The sequence below is a fragment of the Uranotaenia lowii genome, chromosome 3, assembly GCF_029784155.1.
Source record: "Uranotaenia lowii strain MFRU-FL chromosome 3, ASM2978415v1, whole genome shotgun sequence".
NCBI classification, from domain to species: Eukaryota; Metazoa; Arthropoda; class Insecta; order Diptera; family Culicidae; genus Uranotaenia; species Uranotaenia lowii.
Genome location: NC_073693.1, coordinates 232072221 through 232081539, shown reverse-complemented (window position 1 = coordinate 232081539; position 9319 = coordinate 232072221). Strand labels below are relative to the sequence as shown.

Below are 9319 nucleotides of genomic sequence, written 5' to 3'. Positions count from 1 at the left end.
TTTATACTTCAGCTTAGAATTTTTTTAAAATACAAGCTTATATCCATTTCAATTCTGGATTGGATTTTTATTTTGATGGAGTAAGATTACCTTTTAAGTTATCCATATCAATTTGAATTTTTTCTTATATTTTGCCTACTTTTAAATGACACGTAAAAGTTTATCGAAACCTTTAAACTATTTGTATATCGACACAGTTGATTATATTTGAATTAAATTCAGGAAACAAACAGAAAAGAACTGGAAAAACACTGAATCAATAACCTTCTCGAGCTGTGATTCGATTAAAAATCGTTTAGTAGTCATACCATAAAACAAATCATAATCAACAAACAAAAATGATTCTCGCGATGAATCGGTTCATTATGTTTTAGCAAACCACTCGCCTTTCGCACAGTTATCTGGATAAAATAAGTATAAAAACCAAACTGTGAAACTCAAACACACGGAAGATTTCGTTCGTAGCTCAAATGGATCATTAATAAACTTAAAATAAACGGAAAATTACAAAATAGCAAAAACGTCATACGAACAAGCGAAAATTAATTAAAAAAACGAAATATTGATGAAACCAAATAATTCTATAAAACAGAGAGAGAATAATCTAAAAACAATTTCGTTCGAAATTCGAATAGACTGGATTACAAAGTGCTTCTTAGATTGAGACAAGCGGCTAATAAAAATTTCGGATCGGCGCTTTCGAACAGGAAACATGTTAACTCAAATAAGTAGAGTAAATTGAAACCGACTGAAATTAACATTAAATTGATTCGTATTCTTTAGAATGTTGCCCGAGAAACAGCAAGAAACCCCCCAGAACACCTACGTAACCCGATCGTTAAAGCATATACGAATTTGCAAAAAATGACGACTCAATCTCATAGTTAAAACAACAAAACGATAGTCATTTGCTTTTAAATCGACAATTAAACCTCGTACAACTTTATGGCATTAAATGTTATTTTTTCACCAACAGTTTTCCATACTGAATTGTTTAGTTTGAATAACATTGGAAGAGTTTAACAGATCTTAGTTCTAGGCAGTATTTTCGGAAGTGTTTTACACTTTAACACAATTCGACGACGCTTTTAATTTCATATTCATTCTCAACATATTCAACTAAAATAAATGCGTTGAACTCGGCTTAATATTATTGGAAATAATTAACACGAAATGACAAATAAAATCTGGTGCAAAAATATTAGTTTAATAGAACGGAAACTCGAACCACATAAGACCGATAAAATTATTGGGCAAAGTCGGACTCCGAAGGCAATCAGAGTAAAACATTGTAAAAATTTTATTTCCTAAGGAAAAGAAATCCTTCTAAATGAACCTGTCTGTTGATAGAAATATTTATAGTAGCACACATATTAAATACAACAAAAATATAGAACACAAAACGCTTAACTACATGAAAGCAATTTTAGTTATTTAAATGTAAAACATTCAATAAACTCATACTAAATCAAATCAAAACCAGCGGATTTCTCTGACAGATTATCTGTTTATAGCAAACGTTCAATAAATTGAATCCTTTCAAAAAATCAAATCACCAAAAGATGTTCAACGGTCCATCTCAATCGTGTACAATCATCCGGAGTAAATTTGGTAAATGCTGGTGAGCAAATTTCCTCCACTAAACAGATAATTACGCCAGAGTTGCAGTACCGCTTTCGAATAATGTTGAATTTCTTTCAATTAAAACGGGTATTATTATGTAAACAATAAATGATAGTAGAAAAGCAAATCCAGAAATTCAACAAAACAAAATACTTACAACGATTGCCTCGTTTGTCTGGGTTTGCCCTCCGTTTAGAATAATCTCTTACAAGGAAAATGGCTGAAGAATGTTATTCTACCAAACAATAGAAAAGAAAATAAAAACTCAAGCAAAAATCTAACTTAGGAAAAGTAAAAATCGTTAAAACTGAACTTATATATTTACACAAAAATGTATTAAAAGGACACAAAACAGAAAACTGAATCTTAAATCGATTATATGTATATTTCCTTTCCCGGATGCAACATCGTTGATTCAAAACAATAGACGCTGGTCGCCCAAAACATATTAAATTCGAAACAATAATGCTTTAAGGCAACGTTCTGTTACCAAGTGAATGGGAGTAGGATCAAGCTTATGATTTTATCGATAAATTCAATAAAAATCATCTATTTTTGCTACAATCAATGCTTGTAATAGAGAAAAAAACAAACAGTTTTGACTATACTTAGGAAAATAATCGATCAAAAAGTGTCTAAAATGAAACATTTTTGATTGAAACCAAGCAGCAATTGTGATCTAAAATTTCAACACTTATATTTACATTACAACGCGATATTCGTCACAATACAATAAACGAAAATGAAAACAAATAGAAAAAAAAAGTTAAAACAAACGACAACAATAAAAAAGATTTTCCTAGAATGTGATTACTAAATCGATTCTATAAGTTTGTCCGCAATCATGTTCATAAAAAAATCATCCGCATTAACACGAAACTAGTATTTAATATCAAACCCCTGAAATCAAAAATCAAAACCGCCAAGTCAGTACTATTCTTATGATGCAAAAACAACAAATGAAAGAAGCAAAAAAAAAAATGCAACAAAAAATTACACTGCTTTATTTCAATAGTTTTGTTTGTTAAATAAAAATGAATTTAATTTATGTTTTAAGTAGGGATTATTTTGTTTTTCAACTGTTAAATTGATTCCTTAAATCATAGAACATGTCGAATAGACGTGATAAGATTCGTCAGTTTGGACGTGCACGTTCTAAAGTTTCCCTATGGACTGTAAAACGCAACTTTCACATGAAAAAATATCCAATAAATTTTAAACCTATCGTTTTCCTATTCGGTTTACAAAAAAAAAAACAGATTGTCATTACTTGATGAAATTCTTCGAAATCATTTCCTTATTCTGTTGATAAAAAGTAGTAACCTATCAAATCCGATGAGGGTCAGAGGCAGAGGTTGAAAAGATTTCGATATTGGGTGCTCAATCGATACAATCGTAACAATTTCTGATATGATGACCCATTCTAGCGTGACGTCACAACGTTTGCGAAGCCTTTTTTTGTAAATTGTTGTGTGATTAAATCGACGTTATCAATCATCAACCCAATCCTTCCTGCTTCGCGTTTCAGTTTGCGGTAGATCTCCTCCATCGCCGCAGATGATCTGCCGGACTATATCAATGCCGTTGGAAAAGCATCGTGCCCCGCATTTCGCCACCGCTCGTCGAATAACAACTTCCAGCGCCACGTTGAACATCATGCAGGATAGACCATCGCCTTGTCGAAGCCCCTGCGCGATTCGAATGAACTCGACAATTCAACCGAAATCCGCACACAGCACTGCGTTCCATCCATCGTCGCCTTGAAAGCCTGGAAAAGCCGTTCTCGTCCATGATTTTCCATAGCTCGTCATGGTCGATCGTGTCGTATGCGGCTTTGAAGTCGATGAATTAGTGGTGCGTAGAGACTTAGTGTCTACGGTATTTTTGAGGATTTGCCGTAATTTGAAGATCTGATCCGTCGTTGACCATCCCTCCATGAAGCTGGCTTGATGACTACCCATGAATCTGTTTGCTTGTGGCGCTAGACGGCGAAGTAGGATTCGGGACAACACTTTGTAGGCGGCATTGAGGACAGTGACCGTTCGGTTGTTCTCACAGTCCAATTTGACGCCCTTCATGTAGATGGGGCTATTACCCCTCCGTCTACTCCTCCGGTAGCTGTTCTGTGTCCCAAATCCGGTCCATCAACCAGTGTAGGTGATCGACCAACCTGTTCGAGCCCAATTCAATGAGTTCAGCTGCGATGCCATCCTTCTCAGCCGACTTGTTGCTATTCAGCAGGCGAATGGCTTCCTTAACTTCACTCATCGTTGGGAGTGGCTCCTCTACGTCGTTGGCTACGCCGGCAATATAGCTTCCTCCACCGTCTTGATTTCCTGTATGTGCGCCGTTCAGGTGTTCATCGAAGTGATCGACTTCTGATCACCTCACGATTGTCCATCTGGATGTCCCCGTCCTTATCCCGGCACATTTCGGCTTGCGGCATGAAGCCTTTTCGGGATGCGTTGAGTTTCTGATAAAACTTTTGCTGTAGTTGCTCCAGCTCCTCGAGCTCCTCCTCCTCCAGGCGGCGCTTTTTCTCCTAGAAAATTCGGACTCGCTGCCTCTTTCGCTGTCGGTGATTTATAAAGTACGCACTCTTAATAACCATAGCAACATGTTCACTCGTGTTGAAAGAAAGTGGTAGAAATTTTGATACTTCTAGCACATTTTGAAAATTTTATAATGCAAATCATTTTTCAAGACCTGCTGCCGTCAAATTTCTTTACAACACTGTTTCTAGGCGTATCTGATATAAATCCAACTATTTTTGCATCACAGCATGCGAAAAAAGACATAGTGTTGAACACGGTGTACAATATAATAAGGTGATATCTTCCCGATAATGTCGTCATTACTATCCATCTAGTGATCCTCGGTGTATGCAGAATTATTTTTCACGCGCAAAACTTTTTGCCACTTGTATACATTCAAACGAGTTGTTTACTCGTGTTAGTAGCCTACCTTGTCTATTTATACCGTGGTGTTGTAAAGAAAATTGCCGGCCGCAGATCTTGAAAAAATTTAACATTGTGAAATTTTCAAAATGTGCTTGAAGGGTCAAAATTTTTACCACTTTTTTTTACAACACGCGTGAACTTGCTCTAATAGATCGCTATTTTTCTGCTCAGAAAATGATTCTGTCTTGTTAAAAGTCACAAAGGATTAAATTCCTTGCAAATCCTGCCAAAACTATGAGTTTTATTAATTGTTTTTTTTGTTTATTTTTTTTAATTTAATTTTTTTTTATTTTTTTAATTTTTTTTTGGTTGGATTTTAACTTTTTCAAGTCATTCATCCCTTTATTATTTGTTTATGCTTTTAAAGGCTCAATCAAAAAGCGAGTTTCCTTAGATATTTATAATTTTCAAGCTTAAACCAGTTTTTTTTTCAAAGGAGAATTGCTTGGAAATAGGTTTCAAACGAATCAAGAACACGAATTATAAGCAAAAGGCTTAAAATCGTAACAGTTTAACACGATAGAGGAAGCAAGCGAAATTCTTCAATAAAAAATAACCGTTGATTTTCTCGAGAAGTGGCTGCACATCCTATTGCTACTCCGAATATTTGTTCTAATTTATTTAAAAAAAAAAACTGATGTAAGGGTCTTATTTTTAAGATTGTCGATGTCCGGAACCACCATAATACTAGTCTTTATGTGCTTAAACATGTTTTGGGTGATCTTTACCGAAAGTTTCTCGCCAGAAGGGGTCCATATTCGTGCTTGATTTTTTAGGCCTAACAGCTCAAATTTACTTTGGAGGCCTCAGATGACCTGTTTCTAAGAGTTTTATGTACTATTGTATTTTGAGAGAATTTGGGGTGTGTGGTGCGTCTGAAATAATTATCAATCCTAATTGTTCAATGAATGCAAAGTAACCAAATCTGTCAACATATCGAACCAATGGTCTTCGTTGGCCAAATGCATTTTATTACTCCTATTTCAGTTACCCTTTTCTCACAAAATTATCGAAAAAATTATATGAAGTATTGCTTCTTTGTTTGCTTCTTCGATCGTGCAAAACCGCTACGGTTTTATGTCTTTTGCACATAAATCGTGTTGTTGGTTCGTTTGAAACCTATTTGAAAGCTATTTCCTGCTTTGAAACTCGCCTTTTACCATCTTAATGAATCCGAAGGATAATCAAATTGTAAAACTCTTAGTTTCGGTGGTTTTTCGAGGAAATTGAATCTTTTTTTACTTATAACCTATGCAGAAAAAAAAACAATATGTTAGGGTTATTAAGGGGGGAAATATGAGTAGAGGCAAAAAAATAGGTAATTTTCAAAGGCTTATTAAAAATTAACTATTGTGTGTATCGAATCAATGTTTTATTCATCCTATAGTACCACATTGTGTGTATCTTTTTCACTACTTACCATTGAAATCGCTCCAGAAATGGCGACGCTATGACGGTTTCCGTGGAGCTCTGCTGGCAAAACATGGTTTGCGGTGACCGCGATTACCGAACATAAAAGCGTTTTTTTTTACCTAAAATTTCGTCACTATTAAAAAAACAAAGCAAAAAATTGCAAATTTTCGTACGTTGAAGACCGGGTAATTTTCTAAGGAATCAAAAGAAACCAAAAGAATGGAAATCGGCCCACTGGTTCTCGAGAAATTGGGGTCACCGCATTTCAAGACGTGGTTTCGAGAAAAGCGCGTTTGAAAATTTGGGTAAGATAAAATCATGAAATATATTGTTCACTAACATGGAATCATCGATACCAGGCCCGTATTGCAGGTCTTCCGCAGCTGAAGGAATGTTCAAACTCTTCAAATTGTGTTTTCGCCGAATTCGCGCTTCTTTAGTCTGTTCCTGAGCTTTTACCTCGTCTTTCGCTATGCCAGTTTCATTCTGTTCTGCATAACATGCGCTACGGCGCGCTCTGGAGTTGGTTCACTCGTTTGGCCATAATTTTGTTTGTATTTGAAGATATCGACTTGGATCCTGGACCAACATATTTTTGAGACCTCAAGCTTCAAGAAAATGCAAAAAAAAAAACAAAAGTCGATTTTTTCGAACCGCTACTCATATTCCCCCCCTTAAGAGTGCGTACTTTATTTTGTCCATGCGGAATCTGATTTTTACTACAACTCTGCTTAAATGTGAAGAACACATGAGGCCCTTGGAGCCAAAGGGGTATAAGTACATAAAAGCTGATTTTGAGAAAAAATACTTGAACTTCGTTGTGTTCCAATAAATTCCATAGATATTTTGTGTGAACTATTTTCATGAGAATGATCTTCTTAAATGTAAACAAAGCATTTTACAATATTTTCTCAAAAAGCAACGTTTATTCGACGTTAATTGAGGCAACACTTTTTTTTTTATTTAGGAACTTTTATCCCTTTGCCACCAAATAAACTCACTTATACCCCTTTGCCATCAACAAATTTTAACATTAAGGTGTTTTAATCTTGTTGATATGAGTAAGAAAACATAAATATTGATTTCAATTAGTTTTTGTTTGTGCGCCTTTACCTGCTCGGTTGGGCGTTGGAAGGGATTTCCAGTCACTATGAATTGATTTTTAACAGTGAATTAACGAAAGGCTTTCAATATTAACCCAATTAACTCGTTCAAATACATTTTTCGTACTTTTCAAACTTTTGTATAAGCCTTAAATCCGTGACACACTCAATGTAACAGTAGACTGAGTCGATTTGAGGTCATTTTTGAATTTCTCAAACCCTGGGGTCTAAAAAGCTTCGTTTTGGTCCAAAACTCATCCATGATTTTTTGCAGAATTTTTAAGTAACGTTTACATGAGTAAATATGAACTTTTAGGATTGTATGGAAACATTGAATATTTTGTACTGAAAAATCAACATCATTTTTGTTTCTTCTGTGGAACCGAGCCAGCTAATGATTTTTGTGCCAATTTATAGATTTCATCTAGAAAATTTTCCGTTGAACAACTTTTTCGAATACCATAACTTCGTATCTTTTTATACAAAAAAGTTATTAGCTCTTTAACAGGTGTATGTCTTTTGCCATTGATAAGCAATAAATTCAATTGACACCACTGCTGGGTGCCTAGCGAAGTATTGCAAGACCACTTTTTATGCCATACTTCGTGGGGCACAAGCAGTGGTGTCAATTTAATTTATGGTTTATCAATCCAAAAAGACATACACCTGTTGAACAGCTAATAACTTTTTTGTCTAAAAAGATACGAAGTTATGATATTGGACAAAGTTGTTCAGCGGAAAATTGCCTTGAAGAAACTAATAAATTGGCACAAAAATCATTAGCAGGCTTGGTTCCACAGAAGAAACAAAAACGATGTTGATTTTTCAGTACAGAATATTCTATTTTCCCATAAAAACCTAAAAGTTCAAATTTACTCATGTAAACGTTGCTTAAAAATTCTGCAAAAATAATTGATGAGTTTTGAACCAAAACGAAGCTTTTTAGACCCCAGGGTTTGAAAAATTCAAAAATGACCTCAAATCGACTCAGTCTAATGTAATAGTGTCCAAAAATCCAGAATTTTTGAGACAATTGGTGCTTCAGATAGAGAAAAAAAAATTCATAATATTTTGTCCACTAGAATTATCACTAAATGCAATCAGTTGAATCATAGCTGATGGTAAATTTACATTTAAAATTACATTTTTTTTTTTTAAATTTTTTGGTCCCGATGACAAAACACTACTTTCTGAAAATCACATTAGGATTGGTGGCAAAGGGACTTTGGACGCAAACGCAAAGTGCAGGACTTATACCCCTTTGCCTCCAAGCAAAACGAGGCTTTCAGTAAGTAGGTTTTTTTCACTGAGAAAAACATAAGAAACAAAAAAATTATGATTTAAATAGCATAAGATGTTTAGCGGTCAAGGATTTGTCCTAGATGCTTATCTCGGTTTTTTTTTCGAATTTTGTCACTCATATCCCTTTGTATCCGAAAGCCTCATTTGCAATTTATTGACAAATTTTTTACCAGTGTTAGTGTTTCAAAAATATTATAATTCACTAGAATATATATACATAGTTCATATTTTTTATATGACAAAAGATACAGGGATTTGAAAATTTTGATAGTAAGTGCGTACTCTATTTTGTCCAGTAATGTATATGATGATGATGATGCGAAACCTGCCAGTCGATATTTGTGCCAGTCGTTGCCTGCACAATATCATCCGTGTATGGAGCCCTGGTTACTGATCTTAAACGTAGAACTGCTCGCTCGCATTTTAAAAAGACAATAGAAACCTTAACTCGAGAGCTGTAGTGAAGATGGGAATATGCTGCGAAAAGATGAGAACGAGATCTGTAGAAAGGCCCTTGATTAAAATCCAGATGGGATGGACATCGAAGAAGAGGCTCAGAAACTTGTAAAGTTTTTTTTTTACAAGAACTGATCGTGACTGAGATGAAGTGCAGACGCACCGGCCACAGATCGCCAACAATGGAGATTTTTTTAAATTTCTGTCCCCAACGGATCATTATTACAATTTTTTCAAAAAACAAAAAACTTTTCTTTTGTACAAGGTATTTAGTATTTAGGAAGTTTATATAGGTGAGAGTGGGGTAATGTGGGCCATGGGGAAACGTGGGCCACTCTAAATATCTCAGCTTCTGCGTTGAGATAAAAATCTCAATCCACCTGTCATCGTCGTCGCTTTGCGTAAGCATGTTGTCTATAATGTTGACTTATGTACGCATCATATGCTTCTTTTATTTAACTA

General features: G+C 34.9%; 1 protein-coding gene across 1 annotated transcript in view; it reads left to right on the top strand.

The window, feature by feature from the left end:
• The window catches only part of LOC129755523 (RNA-binding protein RO60-like), a 131705-nt gene that overhangs the window by 66155 nt on the left and 56231 nt on the right, over positions 1-9319 (top strand). The window lies entirely within an intron of this gene.